Source organism: Silurus aristotelis, assembly GCF_946808225.1.
Source record: "Silurus aristotelis genome assembly, chromosome: 6".
Taxonomy (NCBI): Eukaryota; Metazoa; Chordata; class Actinopteri; order Siluriformes; family Siluridae; genus Silurus; species Silurus aristotelis.
The window spans coordinates 3,376,075-3,395,501 of record NC_139579.1 but is presented as its reverse complement, the minus strand read 5'-3'; the positions used below and the strand labels follow the sequence as shown (position 1 = coordinate 3,395,501).

Genomic DNA, 19,427 nt, shown 5'->3' with positions numbered 1-19,427 from the left:
TTGAAAGATTTATGATCAAACTCTTGATGTCACCCAAATGAGGATGGGTTCCCCTTTTGAGTCTGGTTCTCTCAAGGTTTCTTCCTCATAACATCTAAGGGAGTTTTTCATTGCCACAGTCGCCACGGCTGCTCATCAGGGATAAATGCACACCATTCACCTTGACTGTTGATTTCTGTAAAGCTGCTTTGAGACAATGTCTGTTGTGAAAAGCGCTATAGAAATAAACTTGACTTGACTTCATGAAATTAACAGCACAAGTTGATAATGTGATGTGATCAGATGTTCTGGAGCACAAGGTTATGATATGTGACGTATGTTATGTGTAGGCTTTGCTAAAAAGATACGTCTTTAATCTGCACTTAAACTGGGAGAATGTGTCTGAGCTCCAAACACTGTCAGGAAGACTATTCCACAGTTTTGGAGCTAAATGTGAGAATGTTCTACCACCTTTAGTGGACTTTGCTATTCTAGGAACTACTAGAAGCCCAGAGTTTTGAGATCTCAGAGCGTGATGGATTGTAGCGTGTTAGAAGAAGTTTGTTCATAAACAATCAAACAAACAAACTAAATAAATAAATACATCATGCATTTCTAACATTACTTTTGCGTTAATTAATCAATCATCACTCAATAAATCATGTATTCTTAGCATTTAATTTGCAATCAGCCAATCATTAATTTCTACACCTTGTACACATAGCCTGCTGCATCTTATCCTCCACTATATTAAACATTTAGTGGACCCAAATGTTCTGTTTCTGCAGGAGTTTAAGGGTAATGGTGTGTTTTTATACACTAAAGGTCAATGCACAGTGTGAACAGTAGCACTGAGGCAGGTAGGAAGTGAACGGTGGTGAATTTATACCCTTAAACTCGCTAACGGTGAGGTAATGAGCCTTAGCTTTCCACTGAGCCCATGTGCAAATCTCTTAGCCTCTGTGTTTAGATTTCATTCTCACATTCCCCAAAGGAGCCAGTGTAAACAGTTCATCCTTGTCTCGTGGGAGGGGGCGTGGCCTCGTTGGAGAGGGTGACCTCGTATATAAGAAGGTGTAGCAGGTATCTGCACCTGGTGTATTATAATTCACAACAAATGACGAACAGTGTTAGTGCACTCAGGATGATCATAATGTGATCAGGAATGTGTCTCTTCTTTCTTTCTTTCTTTCTTTCTTTCTTTCTTTCTTTCTTTCTTTCTTTCTTTCTTTCTTTCTTTCTTTCTTTCTTTCTTTCTTTCTTTCTTTCCCGCCTTCCTATCTCACCTTTTCTTTCTTTCTTTCTTTCTTTCTTTCTTTCTTTCTTTCTTTCTTTCTTTCTTTCTTTCTTTCTTTCTTTCTTTCTTTCTTTCTTTCTTTCTTTCTTTTATTTGTTTAAAGCTTTGTTTGCCTAACAGTGACTTTCTAGCAGTCCTGAGTTTTGTTCTCACAATCTACGAATCAGCGATGTCTTTTTTTTATTTAGTAGTTTGCCATGTCAGTAGAAATGTCTTTTTCGGTCCCCCTTTTTGCTATCACTTTTTCAGGAGTCTAAATTGGTTTGTCTCAGTGACCTGTGTTTTTGCTCTAGCTCTGCGCGAGGCTGGTTGACCTTTTCACAGTCTCTCAAGCTCTGCCCAAAGGTTACAGGAACCCCAGGGATATCTGGCCTGTGTGTGATTAACCTGTCTGGGGCATCAGAGCCTCAGCCTGGTTTGTAAATGCCTTTACACTAAAACACACTTCACTCTGTCGTGTCTCCATTTGGCCTTTGTGTAAAACTGGAATTTACGAAACGGCACCATTTCTAAATTACGACGGTGTATAGAAAATAGTAACAGTTTTCATAAATGTTTAGAGTGACATCTGAACCATCAGGTCATATCTTGGAGGAAGTGTGTGAATATGGGGAATGTAATGATATGGTCAGTCGTGGATATTAAAATGTTAATATTTATAACAGATAACGAGTTTGTAAATTTTGTTACATGTGAACATATGGACAAAAGTATTAAGATTCCTGACTTCTCCAGTGGTTCTTCCTCAAACTCTGACCACAAAGTTGGAGGCACACAATTTTACAGGATGCCTTTGAACTCAGTAGCATTAAATTTTCCCCTTATCTGAACTAGAAGACCCAAAACTGTTCCAGCATGACAATATGCTTTACATTGTTTGGAGGGGAAGATTTTGAGTTTCCTGGTATCGATCCCTGACCCCTTCAACCCTATTGAACACTTGTGGGATAAATTGGAGCTCTGACTCTGCACCACAGGCTTCCTCACCTCACCTACTGACTTTACTAACAAACTTGTAGCTGATAAAATCTCCACAAATCTCCAAAGTCACACTAGTGGAACATCTCACCAGATGAGTGGAGGTTATTATGTTTTAACCTCCACATTATATATATTATTATATAAACAGTTTGTAGTAATAAAGTGATATTTTATGGGCATATATCTTATCCTATCATAAAATTGTCTTATCTTATCTTGTAGAATATCTTCCTCATTCAGTGGTTCACAAACAGGTGCCTCATCCAGATATCTATCTATACTCTGCTCTTGTAGCCTTAAAGCTAACTCTAACCTACACAATGCTTTAGCAGGGGTCCTTTTTTGCACCACGGACCGGATTAATGTCTGATATTTTCGAAATATACTAATAATCATGAATCCACTGTGTTGTTGTTTGTTAATTTTGCTAGCTTGGGGGTTTTAATTTAGCGGTAATGTATTACATGTTAGCGGTCGGAGCAGCCCCTTTAAGAAGGTAGAGGATGGAGGTAAGACATGTGACCGAGGCATCATGACATAAATCAAGAGGGAGTCATAGACAGATGTGGCGGAGAGAATCCGGTCATTTTCCAAAATAAACCACATTTAGAATCAGATAATAAATAAAAATGGAAATAATGTAAGTTATGTATTCTTCCCGTGCGGCCCGGTACCAATTGACCCACAGACCGGTGCTGGTCCACGGCCTGGGGGTTGGGGACCACTGCTCTACAGTACAAAACCATTTATTGAATACATCTATCACAGAGTTAAACACAGAATTGTTTCCATCCCCTGGACTTTGGGTTAGACTCCACCCAGGGAGGAGGAGGAGGAGGTGGATCAGGTCCTATTCCACCCTATGGACCTTTTGTTGTGAAGTGAGGATCTAAACACAAACCTAAGAGAAAGTCAATAGGACTAATAAATAATTCTGCTTACTTCACACACCCCTGAGGGTTTCGCAGTCCCTTTTCCCGCATACTCTACAGTTGCAGCAAAGAAAGGAAATACGTTTTTTTGAAAAGCTCTCCTGTGATGAGTCCGTTTTAAGATGATCGCACGTTAGCACATAGTTGTATATAAGAAAGCACGCTACATCTGCATGCCATCCGCCTCTGTCTCTATGGCGACAGCAAGCCGGGTCCCTACGTATACGCCTGTCAAAAAGATGTCAATATTCTCATCCTGCTAACGAAGGGTGCCTGCTATATTTAGATTTCGCTCTGAGAAAGCGGCAAGGAAGATGAGATCAGGCAGCTCCAAAATGTAGCACTGATACACTCATTCACATGCGCACACACAAACACACTCGCAGGCGCAGGCTTTGTGCAGTTATGTGCTCAGAATTTGTTATCGCAGTGACAAACAATGTCTAATTACCTTTTATCACCGTTTCTGGTGTTGTCAGAAGGAGATCTGAGTGTGAAATGAACAGTAAAACACTGGCAACCCGGTATTCATCATAATCGTTTACGGTGTATATGTCACTCTGTGAAAAAGAAATGGTGGAGAAAAACTGATCTCCATATTGTTTATGATATGATAGGATGGATAAGATTACATGTACACTGAGGTGCTGGTGAATTCTAGAGTCTGATTGGTTAGTCTGTGTTAATTGATTATCTATAACAGTGGCTCTGATAGCAGTTTGAGCCGTAATTAAAGTAAATCGCTCTCAAATTTCTATCTAATTGAAAGCAGTAAAACATTTTGAGATTCTGTGTTTTTTTTTTTACAAAAAAACTCCCCTTTAAGGTATTTGTCCCTCAAAAAAAAAAAAAAAAAGGGTGATAGAACACTGATCTTCTTCATGTTGACGATATCATATACAGGATCACGTTCCTGCATAGCCACAAATTTGAATGTAAGCGTAAACCGAGGTGCTGTTAAATTCTCAAATCTGATTGGTTGTTCTGTGGTGATAGATTTTCTATAACAGAAACTCTAATAGTTTTTCCAGCCATAATCAAAGTAAAGTGCTGGGCATTTTCTGCGGCATCGAAAGTGGTAAAACTTGCCGAGAATCTGGGTTATCATAAAATCTCAATTTCTCTTTGAACCGCATCGCACCATCATTTTACGTCTTGGTTACGTCTTCGCCGTAACTACTGTGAAATAAAGTCCCTTTTCCCCCCAGTTTCTAACTACAACCTCCTGCCTGGATTCACTTGTGGCAGGCAAGGTGTAAAATTACACAGGCAGACGAGACGCCGATCGATGCATCGATCCAAAAGGTCAAAGGAGGTGTCGAGCAGCGTTCCACATCACACTGCAGGCAGCTGTTAGGTTACAGCCCAGTCCAGACGTCTTTGTCCACCGCCAGTTCGTCCTAAACTAATGCAAATTGGCGCTGTATGGATTCCAATGTAATATGAGGCTTGATAGGAGATGATCCTGAGGGGACAAAACAGCAACGGTTAAGCTAGCGGTCTTACTAATGCTATTATTTGCCTTTTAGGGGATTCGTTGAAGATTTGACGTAAAACCCTGTAACCTTTGAGAAAAGGTTTCTTTCGAAAGAACTTTAAAGCGTCCAAAGAAGTGAGATTCGGTTCTTATCTAAAAATCCTGTTTGTTTTAAATTCATCAAGAAGACGTATATTTCTTTATTGTACTATTTTTAGTCATTAATACATATTTTTTCAGATGCATACACTGTCACACTGTCTGGCCTTAAAAAACTTTTAAAAAACTGTTTTTTTAATCAAATTGGTAAAAGGCTTCCACAATTACCATAATTTTCGGACTATTAAGCGCACCCAAATATAAGCCGCACCCACTGAATTTTACAGAGATTTTTATTTTGAACGTAAATATGCCGCACCTGTCTATAAGCCACAGGTGTCTACACTGAAACTAATGAACTTTACACAGGCTTTAACGAAAGACGTTGTCTGTTACACGGCTTGTATCTAAACAGTAGCCTACCAAGAAAGTCATTGTTCACTGTCTTCCTCCTTCCTTTCACAACTATTTCTCTCTGGAGTTTATCTTTTGGCATCGTCGTGCGTTTAAAAATCACCATTGGTGAAGCTTTTCTCCCTATGCAGTGCAGCTCAGAACACAGGTGATGTGTGTTTTCATGCCCGGTTGAATTCAGCGTGCCGAATGATTCGCATTTCCTGTAGACTGTCCGAGTGAGCGGTATAATAACCTCCACACTTATGGGAAGATGTTTCACTTTGGAGGAGCATCCCAAAGGTGTCCAGTAGGGCTGAGGTCAGAGCTCTATAGCAGGCCATTCAAGATCGTTCACTGTTGTATATATATATATACTTTTTACTTATGTCATGTTGCTCTTTCTGAGAGTTTAATCCATATCACCCACAGTAACTGCTGAATGCGTCTATATACCATGAACTGCGTCAAAAGGGACGTCATTTCTCACTATATGTGGATGAGTATCAGGTACAGAGATGCAGTATTAATGTGACGGGTTTTTTGTTGTGGTTTTTTTTGGTCCAGGTTTATTTAGAGTACGCAACAGAAAAACAGGAGTGCAGAATAAAGCAGCAAAGCGGTGACTCATCCTCCCACTGTTCCATTCTTGATCTCCTCATGAGCCCTGAGCTCTAAAAACAACTTGGATGGGCACTCGCATCGGGCCTTGAGGAATGCTAATACCGCAAGGAGTTTGCTTGTCCTCGAGGACATGCTAACGCACTATTACAAAGGTAGCAGTGTTATAGTCAATTTTGCAAAGTAGTCTAAAATTATTGAGACTATTTACATTAATATAACAACAATATACTTCTCTGACACACCTGACAATCCCAAGACTCCTCTTTTGGCAACCTGTCGTACGCTTTCTCTAGATCCACAAACACTTCTGACCTTCTCTATACGTCTCCATCAACATTCTCAAAGCAAATATTGAATCTGTAGTCCTCTTCCTCTGCCTTCTCTCAGCCTGGCTTCCACTACTCTTTCCAATAACTTCGTGGTGTGACTGCAACTTTATTCCCAGTAGATACAGCAGGTCTGCTCATCTCCCTTATTCTTTAATTCTTGTATGCATAATGGCCTATAAAAACGTTTGTACCATGCTATAATGCATTATATAGGTATAATATACTGTACATCATTATAAATAATTATTCAACTAATTCTTGATTATTTATTATTACTTATTATTACATTTTTAAACTAAGACATGCCTTATAATCCTTTATGCAAGCATGATCAGTGTCTTTTTTATTTATGTAATAATGCATTATGACACTGCTTATTGTATAATAAAATATTCATCAAATTGATATAATAAAATGCACTTCTTATTAATAAACTTGCATAATATATATTAGAGTTGTGGATTTTAATTAATAATTATAACAATGTTTATAATTCGTACAGGGATATAGTTTATACTGAATATACAGTATGTTTAAAGTTAACTATAACTCTGAAGTTAACAGTGAAATAGCCCTTTTTAACCGTCACCTTTATTTTCATTCTAACAACATCCAGAGACCAGATTTTATGTAGTATGCACACGAACATATTTCATTAAACTAAGCCTCAATTGCAAAAAAATATCTTTTATTAAGTTCCAATACTTATATACTATATAATACTATATAAAGATATACACTGCTGATCGCGATAATGGTCTTAAAAAAAGTCTAGTTGCTTTCGAATTCTTTAAATAAAGCTCGATTTTAAGCCGTCGATTTTTCAAGCACCTAAAGACCAGGCACTTCCTGTCTGCCACTTTGTGATCATTTATCGCCGGAGTGAGTCACACGCTGGTGTCATCGTTATTGAGCTGCCGTAAAGTCAATGTAGCGTGCCCGCTTTTTGTCCTCCAAAGCGCCAACATTCGGGCCAATTATGCGTTTCAGTTCTGTCATCGATCTCGCAGCGATGACGCTCTGAAATGTCACGAGGAGCATTCGCTAGGTCAGAGGCGTCCATTTTTAGTCTCTGAGAAGATATATTGTGCAATTTATTTTGATCATTCTTCCTCAACATTGTCTCAACAAGTATGTTCGAAGCCAGTGTTTAGATTTTGATCTCGTTTCGGACGTGTGATCTTGTTTTTTTTTTTTATTATTATCCCTCACATCTTGTTGCATCCATCGCCATTCGTAATCATTGCATTTCTCGCTCTTTCTCCTTTCAGATGCTGGTTTTCAGAAGTGCAGTTCAAACATTTTTATTAGCATTTGAAGTATTGCTAAAGCATCTTATTTGGTCTGCACCATACAGTAAAATATTAATGTATTACAAATGACCATTTGATGATCAATACACATTTAATGCATGTGCATTGATTACATGCGTTATAATGTACGTATACACGCCTGGAAAATCCATAAAAATCATTATTTTCTCAGTTGTAGACACCCCTTCTAGGTTGAATGTGCTACCTGTACAGGATTGTACTACAGCTAAATAGCTTTTAGTGATGAAAAATTGCCAACCGCGATCATATTCCTGTGTTTTATGCATGATAAATCTTTACAAACCAAAAATTAACCTTGTTTGACTGCTGCCATTTTGAGGAATGAAAAAAATCTATATAGTTTTATACTCCTATACTTCTATACTTATTAGCTTAATCTATCTAGTGATATGTGTCCAGAAATTATCCGAAACAATATTTTAAATTTTATTTTTTTTTTCTCTTTTTTTTTTTTTACAGCTAGCTGTGTCACATTCTGAAATCAAAACCCATTCAAAAAAAACATAAAAACCTTTTCCAGCTTTAATTACAAATTTTGCCTTATAACTTGAAACTAATGAAAAAAAAAAAAAAGTTACAAACATTTTTAAAAATTGAAGAACAAACAATAAGGGTGAAAAGTTGTCGGGTTTTTAATTTCATACTTTGTACAGCCAACTGTTGCTTTAATTACAGCCAATACTTGATTCGGATATATCTGTACTAGCTTTAAACACCTAGATTGGGAAATATTTGCCCATTCTTCCTTTCAGAATTGCTCAGTCAAATTCCATGCTGGGCGACATTGGACTGCTTTCCATCCACAGATTTTCAATCCGATTTAAGGGCTCTGATTTGGCCACTCAAGGACAGATCTTCTGTGAATGTAGGCTGCCTCAAATCATTTTGTCTCTTTATGTGATCTCAATCAGACTTGTTGATGTTGAGATCAGGGTTCTGTGGGAGCCAAACTATTACTTACAAGACTCCTTGTTCCTTGTGATTAAGATTGTTGTCTTGCTGCAGAATAAATTTGGGGCCAATCAGATGCTGTGATGGTATTGCATGATGGATAAGTATCTTCCTGCATCTTTCAACATTGAGGGCACCATTAATCCTGAAATGTCCAACTCCATTTGCAGAAATGCAGCCACAAACTTTGAAATCATTAGCTTCTAGTTTGACGAGTTTAAGTAATTTCTTAACACGGGAAGCAACTAACAATCGAATTTGGTTATGTAGCGAGCTAACATTAAGACTTGCTAGTTAACCGTAAGCTAAGCACATTTTTTGTTGTTGACACACATTTTCTTGAAAATAGACTTTTCACATTGAACACTTTTAAGAAACACTTGAACGTGTACTATATATTTTTTCTTCAAGCTTCTCTCACACACTCGCTCCATCTGATTTTGTGTTTGCTGTATTCTTAGGTAAGTGTGTTGTAGGTAGTATAGCATAGCTCCAGCTGCTGTATCAGAGCCTTGGGGAAAGTGTCTAACAAGCATCCAATCACTTTGAATAAGATGATATCTAAACAGACAGATATCAGGGTGAAGAAGAGTACGATCTATAAAATAAAAAGCCACCACACACAAATTCACACATCAGGGATTTAGCATGTTGCTCTGCAATGCTAAAATCTGCCTAGTTCCCTGTGTGGAAACTCATATTTATAGATTAGCGCCCCCTGATCGCATTATACGTTATAAATCTACTGTTTTTAGTAATACGTTTGAAATCTGCTGTTATATTGGTGAATGCACATACAAACACCCACTCTAATGTTCTCTCCTAGCATCTAGCTTTGCACTAATCTTTTAGCTTTGACATGCTACTGAGCAGATCTGGGATTTCACTTAGCAGGGCTGGTACAGCGGCTCATGCCAGAGTCAGCGAGTGCTAAATATAGCCCGGGAAGTGACAAGGAGTGAAAGACGCATGCATTAAGAAGGGGCCAATGCGAATGAATCACTACAAACCAGCGGTGCTAAGATCAGCAACTGAGCCCACTATCGCATTAGAGCAGGCACAACACATTAGGCAGAACAAATGCTTTGTTTTTTACTAGTTAACTTTTTTTTTTACATTAATTCAGTTAATAGATGCTTTAATTCAGAGTCCAAACAGAGAGACAGTAAAGGAGCTGACTGATGCTACATGTCCACCAAAATCACATTCTCACCAACAATTCACAGGCAGTTATTGAACAAACAAACACACATATAAATGAGAATTCAATTCTAACAGAATTATGGAAATATCTTGATATAAAATTTATGGACAAATGTTTGTGGACACCTGATCATATTGTTGGTATGTTAATTTTTTTTTTTCCCACATTTTATTCCACATTTAGTCCCCATTTTGCTGATATAATAAGCTCCACTCTTATGGATTCAACCACAGGGGGGTTAGTAAAGTCAGGCACTGATGTAGGTGAGGTGAGAAAGCCCGTGGATCAGTCAGAAATCAGATTCATCCCAAAGGTGTTCAGTAGTGTTGAGATCAGGGCTCTATAGCAATCAACTGAAGATCTTTCACTTTATCCCATGTGAAGCTTATCTCAATGGAGTTTGCTTTGTGCACCGGGAATTGCCAGGCTGGAACAGGTTTGGGTCTCCTGGTTCAAGTGAAGGGAAAATTTCATTCTACCATCCAAAGACATCCTATAAAATTGCGTGTCTTCAACATTGACTTTTCCAGCCAGATGTGGTGTTACCACAATGTCCCAATACTTTTGTTCATATTGCATAAGAATTCTGTATGTATGTATAGCTTTACGCTGTATGTATGTATATCTTTACTTAATATTTGTATGCATGCCAAGCTGGCAACTGTAAAATCTATTAGATGATGAGTTCTGTCCCAATAAAGAAGATTTAAATTTAATAATTGACAATAATAACATTCTTTTCAATAGCAGTAAAAACACAGTTTAATGTTTAACCACTGAAGTATGATTTCCTTACACATTGAATGCCATACTTTGATTACCTTGATAATTAGTTTGCAATCGGTATTTGGGTATTGTGAAACTTATTGGCTTTTGAAGAAGAAAGCATTTCTTGTGGACTGTGGTGCCGGAGCATTGCTGACATTTTGGCAGACGATATCTGATTAAATACAGGCTTATGTCTGTGCAACATGTAGTTTTCCACTAACTTGATCAAAGTGTGATTGAGGTAATTCAGCGATTGAGGTAATAGCACATAGCTAGCAATGCTTTAGACATTTTTAGTCAAACTGACCGTAACCTTGTGTGCTTTACTTTCTCCTTATGTAACATGACTGTTCCATGACTATGATTTTTTTTTTATTATTGTGATACAAATTTCCACTGAAACAGAATAAATAATGATGCATTAGTCTGAGGTAAAGATGTGCAGCTCCATAACTGAGGCCGATGCGATTCACATCGCAATGCATAATCAACGATACATTGAAGACACATATAAAGTAGCTACCGATGCTCTACGATTCAATATTTTACAGACAGTTTGCTTTTATTTTTTCGGTTTAAGTCAAATAAAACCAGACGTTCTTTTTTACTGTTGTGTCTCCAGGAAGACACAGCTCTACCTCTGCCATGTTAATCTGTATTCTATGTGACTCTCACGACACGCCTCGGTGTCTGTAGTGTTGTGATACGTCATATTCACGTAGCAGCAGTGGTGCTGAGTTGTAAATAAAATATACACATAGACAGCATATACACATAGGGTTTAATAAGTAGAATCAAGCCTGTCCACTTAGGGGTGTGTGTGTGTGTGTGTGTGTGTGTGTGTGTGTGTGTGTGTGTGTGTGTGTGTGTGTGTGTGTGTGTGTGTGTGTGCCTTAAGCACAGCATGAGTGGGTGCATGACATTTATTGGCGATAAATGATTCAGTAGTGAAACATCGGTGAGTTTTAAGAACACAGATTCCAGCGAATAGCAGCTCGCCACAGGATCTTTATTATATATTTTGAAATATTCAAAAAAGATGAAAAAGAAATATTGTAATGTATAGAAATTAATTCAGCAAGTAAGGGTGAGAAAAACCACCTGGAAAATCGAGGATAAGAAAAAAGCAAATAAACAGACTCAATACATTCGATGCTGACAGGAATGAGAAGAAATCAATACTTGTGCAACTATAAAATTGGCAAGACTTCGCATTAATACCAAAAACTGTAAACATGAGGGAATTGAACTGGAATTGGGGGATGGAGGGGGTCATGTTTGAACGCAGAAGTGCATGACTTTTGTTGTTTCTTGTTGGGTTGGCTGAAATCATAACTTGAGTTTACGAGCACATTATTTGACATTTTTATAGCTCTATTGATATAAAGACTGAGTTTTGTGCTTTTATTCCACTTGTACACAGAACATAAGGCTTGCCGATCCCCTGGCGATGTGCTGAAAAGTTTGTACAAGCAAATATGTTGTCAGATAAGCGTTAGCTGATGCGTTTCCCTCCAGAGAATTGTGGTATCTGCTGCTTGGAGATTGCGATGAGTAAGATATGACATGGTTTCTAAAATCTGCTCTGATTTATCTCACTATGATTTGTTCCTGAGCCGCCTTGGGTGGAAGCATTTATATGCAAATTCAAATACGTTTCTTAAATAATGTTCCTCCCTGTGCTGTACACACTCGCGCATACACGTCTGTATGTGGACTGAATGGCCCTGAAGTGCTTCTCTTACTGCGTAGCTGAGGCTCTGTGCAGCTGAGCGCTGATGTAGAGCTGGTAGGTAAAAAAAAACACATTTTTGGAGGCTCTTATGGAGGAGCGTGTTGGTGTTTTTTGTGATGAATTTGTTCTGGAAGGTTATAATGTCTTGCTTTTCAGTACGTCATGGTACCAAAATAGCATCCCGTTTCCAAATAGCGATCATAACTGGTTTTATCACCATGATTGGTTTCCTAAACAGCATCATGTCATGAATGTTTATACCACAGTACCTGACTTTACTAACACTCTTGTGTGTGAATGAGCACAGATCTCCAAAAGCACCGTCTTCCAAGAAGAGTGGAGGTTATTATATCAGCAAATGGGGACTCAGTATTGAATGGGATATTCAAAAAGGAAATACAAATCTTATGGCCATGTGTCCACAAACTTTTGTCAACATAATGGCAGCAAGGAGGGGTGGATCTGAGTGAGAAAGTTAAAATACGTCTAAGTTGTATTTGACTAATAGAGGTTATGTCTCTCTTATAGACTGCAAGAATAGTAAAATAGTTTTCATAAATATGGTAAAGAGTTCTGGGTGTTGACTTGGCCTTTAAAATCCCTTGAAATCAGTCCATTTGAGCATTTTTTGGATGTGCTGAACTTAAAGGACTGCAACTTTTTGTATACAAATTTCCACAACTTCTTTGTTTTAGATGCCACGGCACACTGAGTCCAGGTCTTGGCGAGTCAGAGCTGTTTTGGTGGCAAAATTTGACTGATTATGGCTGATCTGAGGATCAGGACAATGTTGGCACAAACAAGTACACAGAATTGCAATGTGATCTGAAGCACACACACACACACACACACACACACACACACACACACACACACACACACTCAATTTCATTCCAACACAAGCTGCATTAATGCTCCCACAGGGTGCCATATGTGAGGGGTGCTGAAACACACAGAAGCCAAAACAAGGCTACATATCATTCCACCAACAAATCTGTCTCCTTTCATCCACCCTCTGCTTTCTCCTCATTATTTCATCCTTTTTTTTTAACTAGGTCTAATTTAAGCCTCATCACTGCACACTCATAACTGATCCAATGTGATGATTCACAGTGTATATAAACTGCTTTATGAGCATATCTAGGCTATTCGGTTAAGCACATTGCTTAGATTTACACGAATGAAAGTGAAAGTGCTTGTAGACACCATTTATTTTAATTTTGGGCTTTTGTTTTGGGCCTTGAGCTTTCTGGGCTCTTTGTGCTAATAGCTTACACTTGTTTTTGCTAAGTAGAAGGTTTTCGAACAATGTTGCGTGCCAATAAACTAGGTTGATATTCAACTAGCAAAAAAAAGAAAGAGAGTTTTATGTTTGTGTTATAAGGGTTTAAAGCCAGTGGTTTACATCCTCAGTTTTCTGGACATCAATGTAAACGGCAAAATGCTCTTTTTGCATAACTCCGCCATTTTGTAAGCTAATCTCTGTGTACCGTAACTCCTATAATAGCAATTTTAAGGAGATGTAAAAGATGAGATTCTCATAATAATCATTAAAATCTATCTATTCACTATTAATTAAATTTATAAGTTTGTTTCTATTTCTCAGTTAGTTTGTATTGTCCAATAATCAAGCTTATTTACATTTCAATGGTTTTCATAGTTAGCCCCAGACTAACTGACTTGATTCCTTGGTGGAAGAAACCTGTAATCAGTGACTAAAATCAGTTTGTGATTCGAGGGAGATGCCTTTTTAATTTACAATTTATCATGCAGTTTTAGTTTATTCTTTTAAACTGAATATAAGAGTTTTAAATTTTCTACAAGCAAGTATTTTAAAACTTTTACCTCAGCTTTTACCAGATCTATTTGGATGAGTAATTGCACTTCTAGAAAATCTAGCGTCATGACTCTCGATTTCACCCTGCCTATCAGCCATTACACCGTCTCTGCTACCCTGAAGGCATCCCTAATGCCGGCTGACATTTAGTTCCACCTCAGAGAGTGCTCTGCTTCAAAGATCTACCAAAACAGCGGTCTAAATGCTAACCTGTAATGTCCCAACATCCTTCAGAAGCAATTCTCCTCAGGCCAAAAGGTCAAAGTGCCATTAAAAGCTTTCCCTTGAGACAAACATCGTGGTGCTCCAAAAAGGGGGTTTAGAGGATCTTCTTCTGTGCTAATAGACAAGCAACATAACAACAGATGCCTAATGTATAATTTATCGTGATTTATGATGATAATTGTATTGCTTAAAAAACAAACAAACAAACAAAAAAAAACCTAGTTGTTGACTTGCAAGTTCTCACGGCTTGGAGCAGATAACATGCTAAGTAATATGATTAGCTGAGTCTATCAAGCTAGCATGTTGTTTACATCGAATATAACCCTGGAAAATACCCTAAGTAATATAGTAGTAATCTACAAAACTATTCCTGGACTACATGTTCTTCTAAAAAATTATTTTAAAAAGTAATTATTCTGTACATTTTATAAATGTTTTTAACATTAACTCTCTGTACATAAAATCAAAGATGCTCATAGCAGGCAACTGTCTCTGTGACCGACAAAAGAAAAAAAGAGTGAATGCCATCCATCCCACTGAGTCAGCATGGACAAATTTACTCTAATGAATTACATTACAGTGCTTTTGAATTCACAAATCTGATTCTTTAATAGCAGATCTGACTAAATTTCCAGATGCTGTCATCTATAGCAGGGGTCTCCAAACTTTTTTTTTAATGGGGCGGGTCAGACTGTAACAGAAAACGACTACCAGTATTATTGTGTAGATTTTATAATGATTTTAAATGTATTTATTATGCCTCCTAATGCTGGATTTGTTTATAATTTTGTTATTCAGCGTACAGAGAAATGATCATTACTTTTCAAGAGATATATAGCCTATTAAAAGACCATTATTACTACCATAAAGACATTTTTCATTGCAATTGATTGCGTTTTTATTTCCTTTTTCATTTAATTTTTATTGCAATTGAATTTTGAAACATATACTGATTTGTGCATATTAACCAGTGTGAACTGTGGGCTTGCTTCTGGCTGGTGAGAAGTCCAATGTCAGGTTCCATTCTTGTCACAGCCAGTTTTAATGACTGATGTAAATGTTCATCAGTGAGTCTTGAATCAAGCTTCCATACTTGTCTCTGTGGTGGGTTTCATAGTGTCGGTGCAGATTATATTTTTTGAACACAGACACTGTTTTTTCCCAGATTAGACAAACAGCCATTTATTTGTACTGAATATGGTTAAATACCCTGCATTATTTTCTCTTATCTATCTATCTATCTATCTATCTATCTATCTATCTATCTATCTATCTATCTATCTGTCTGTCTGTCTGTCTGTCTGTCTGTCTGTCTGTCTGTCTGTCTGTCTGTCTGTCTGTCTGCCTCTATCTATCTATCTATCTATCTATCTATCTATCTATCTATCTATCTATCTATCTATCTATCTATCTATCTATCTATCTATAAGTTATTAGTAAAAGACAGTCAATTCTTTGAATTGGGTTTAGAGCTGCTACAACATAAAGCATAATAGCAATGGATGAGTTCCACAAATTAACAAATAAATTAACAAATTAAACTGTAAATGGATAAAATGTTCTACTTTAAAGTATTGGAAAATTGCTGTGGTCTAAAATTAATGAATCTTTGCAGGAAAACAATTCAGTTTGGTGTGGTACTGTGCAGCCATGGAACCCCATTACTGTTATTGATTACTTTCCCTTACCAGCACGACCCTGGTGCTTAGTTCCTTACTTAACACATTATACTTTTACTTGGCTTATCAGAAGTCAAAGTGAAGCGCCTCAGTCCAGCACAATAGCACGTTCTAGTTTCTCTGGATTCCACCTTTTTCCTGTAATCAGTACAGAGCAGTGATGGACAGAGAAAAGAGAAGAGGAGATGCTGCAAACAGGGTGGATCAATAAAAAAGAGAGTGAAACAAATCTGGATAAAATCCTCTCAAGTTCAGTCTTTTCTGTAGTTTTACAGGCAAAAAACAAACAACTCTGTTATAATGCATATAATCCAAAAAATTGGATTATATGCAATGTTCCCCGATGACCCCCTCTAAAACTTAAAAATGGAAAATAGCATGTTATAATTTGCTTTCCTAAATCAGATTCACATTTTCTGCTGGTATTTACCATTAAATGTATACCGAGTATTGGATCTCTAACTGTTCTAGCTGTCTTGTGAGCAGTTTCACGTCTGTATTATGCTGCCTTTGGTAAACACCTTGAGTGTGCACATGAAAGGGCTCAGCGTGTGCTCTCTCTATATGGCTGTAAGAGCTTGGCTTTAATGCCATGCCACCTCTGGTTTGTTATCTTTGAAGATGAAAGGTTGGGACGGTATAAATCAGAGGACCGAAAGGGCTAAAATGTATACCCACTATGTGGACACACACACACACACACACACACACACACACACACACACACACACACACACACACACACACACACACACACAGAATTAAGCCCTTCTACTGGAAGACTAGATATTGCTGGCCAATTGAGGAGCCTTCTTCACGTTTAATCTGACACTAATGTGCTTGTTGGCTGAAATATCAATCTATGGTTTCCATAAGACAACACATGGTTACTGTTGCTATGCAGGAAGCCATGCTGCTGGTGGGCTTCGAGCCAATGAGGAGAGCCGAGAGAAAGTCGGCACTAAAACGCTAATCTATATTACACCGAATGAGCCACAGAGCGGAGTGTCTGATCTGGAATGGGGCATGGTGTCAAAGGTGTGAGATCAGTCGTCTTTATAAGGTGTAGCAAAGGAGGTGTGGCCTTTGTGTCTGTCAGTCAAAGTGAAAGCAGCAGGATCTGTGTGCTTATCAGTCAGACTGATGGAGGTATGGCTTCTGTCTCTGTCAGTCACAGTAAAGAGGGTGTGGGCTCTGTGTCTTTTTTCTCTATCCCAGTAAAGGATTTAGGCGTGGCATCTGCGTATTCTATTCCAAATAAAGGAGGCGTGACCTCAGAGTAAGTCTGTGGTTAGAGTGAAGGAGGCATGGGCCTTTTGTCTTTCAGTCAGAGTGTAGGAGGTGTGGCCTCTGTCTGCTATTTCTAATAAGTCTTCTAATAGATCTGTGTGTTAGTTGGTCAGAGTGTAGGGGGCGTGGTCTCTTTGATTTCATCTGATTCAGGATGAGTTCTCTCTTAGGGTTTCTTCCTCATACCATTTAAGGGAGTTTTTTCTTGCCACAGTCGCCACAGGCTTGCTCATCAGCTTACATTACATTTTGTAAAGCTGCTTTGAGACAATGTCCATTGTGAAAAGCTCTATAGAAATAAACTTGAATTAAAATGTGAATTTAATTTGGTCTCTTTGTTTGTTGGTAAAAGTGTCGAAGGTGTGGCCTCTTTGTTGGTCATAGTGGACGAGGTGTGGCCTCGTTGTTGGTCATAGTGTAGGAGGTGTGGCCTCTTTGTTGGTCAGAGTGTAGGAGGTGTGGCCTATTTCTTTGGTCAGAGTGCAGGAGGCATTGCCTCTGTGTGTCACTGTAAATGAAAAAGGCATGGTCACTATGTTGTCGGTCAGAGTATAGGAGGCGTGGCCTGTTTGTTAATCAGAGAGTAGGAGGCGTGGCCTATGTGTCTGTCAGTCATAGTGTGGAGGTTGTGGCCTCTGTTTTTGTTGTTTGTAGTATGGCAGGTATGGTCAAAGCCTTATTTTAGACTGATTTAATACCTGCTATATCATTTAAGAAAAATATTACAGCAGATGAGAAACTAAGTTGCATAATTTCACATAATAATGAATCTTGGCTACCTCTTATTATCTCTCATACACCTTTATATCATCTTGTACACACACTTTCTAGTCTGTAGGTATATTTTCTGTATATCATCTGAGTCAAATGAATTGACACACACACTCTAACCTCTGTCTAAAGCTATATTTTGAGTGGAACAGAACAAATCTCTCGGAGCTTTATATAACCAGGCAGACAAAAATACAGCACCTTTAATATGCACTGATCTTTGCATCACTTCGGGGCATATACATACACAAACTGTGCATATGTTAACGGCATACAGTGCGCATACGTAAAGTTACAGTGTCATAAAACATCGCAGGCGTTCCAGAAATACTTTTTTCATCTGGATTCTTTTATATTGCATTTGTTTTTCTTTGCTTGATTGAATTACAGTCAAGTACTAAGGCCAAGAAATTGCATACTGCTCTTGGTCTTAATATATATATTTTTTTTTTTATATTAGTAGTTAACTGCAGTGGTGAAAGGTATAAAGATCTTTGGGATATGCTGTGATAAGGAAATAATCAACAGTGTGAGTGGTGTGATGCCGCCTAGTCTTAAGCAGATCATTGGTTATCAACCAGACATTGATTCATAAAGTGTTCGTCTTGTTTTATACATCCCTATACGGTGAAACAGCCCGGTTCTCTCTCCTGACCCATCATGCACTTACAGAGGGAAGCCTTTTATTATTACTCTGTAAATGTCATAGAGATGAACTGCACACTACAGCATCTCTCTGCTATCGCGTTATTATTTAATGCGGTATTTATTATAATTATATTTATAAATACTGTAATAACTGAATTTATAGTCAGTAAATGCTGAGAGCCGATTAAGAACCCTCTATATATTATAGCAAAATGCTTAGATAACAGTTCAATTCAGTCTCTGTCATGCAGAGCTCAGTTTCAAACGGGTTTCGATCCCGTTTCTGTCTTGTTTATGCCCCACGTGTTATCGCCCGCTAATCGTCCGATTTTGTGTGTGATTTTTGGTGTCCATTTTAAAACTTTTTGCTGATTATATTAATAAAAACCAACTCTTGTATCCACTTTCTCTGGCATGCTTTCAGCACAAACATGACAGTTAAAGAAAGAAAGAAAAAATCAGGACGTCTGTGATTTTAAAAGGGTCGAAACATGAAGTGGACGATTTGACAAAATTGTGTGTAAAAAAAAATAAATAATCAGAATCATGTTCATATCAGCAGATTATTAAAAATGTATCAATAATTGTGCAGACTTGAACAATAATAAAACCCGTTTCTTGTTTTTCAAAAATGTTCAAGAACTTGACTATTGGAGAATATTCTCCTTAATGTTAATATTTGTATTACCTTCGCAATATTAGCATGAAGTGTTTAAACTAGAGGGAGTGTTAACATGATAATGACAACTATAGTGATAAAATGAAGGAAGTAAAGGCACCCAAACCGAGCCAAACTCTGTGGTGAGATTGAACTTTCAGATATCAAGTGGATAAAAATGTTGAAATATTGTACTGGGGGATTATTTGGATTCAA

At 37.8% G+C, this 19,427-nt stretch overlaps 1 protein-coding gene across 1 annotated transcript in view; it reads left to right on the top strand.

Annotated features, from left to right (window-relative positions):
• The window catches only part of rims3 (regulating synaptic membrane exocytosis 3), a 54,035-nt gene that overhangs the window by 12,760 nt on the left and 21,848 nt on the right, over positions 1–19,427 (top strand).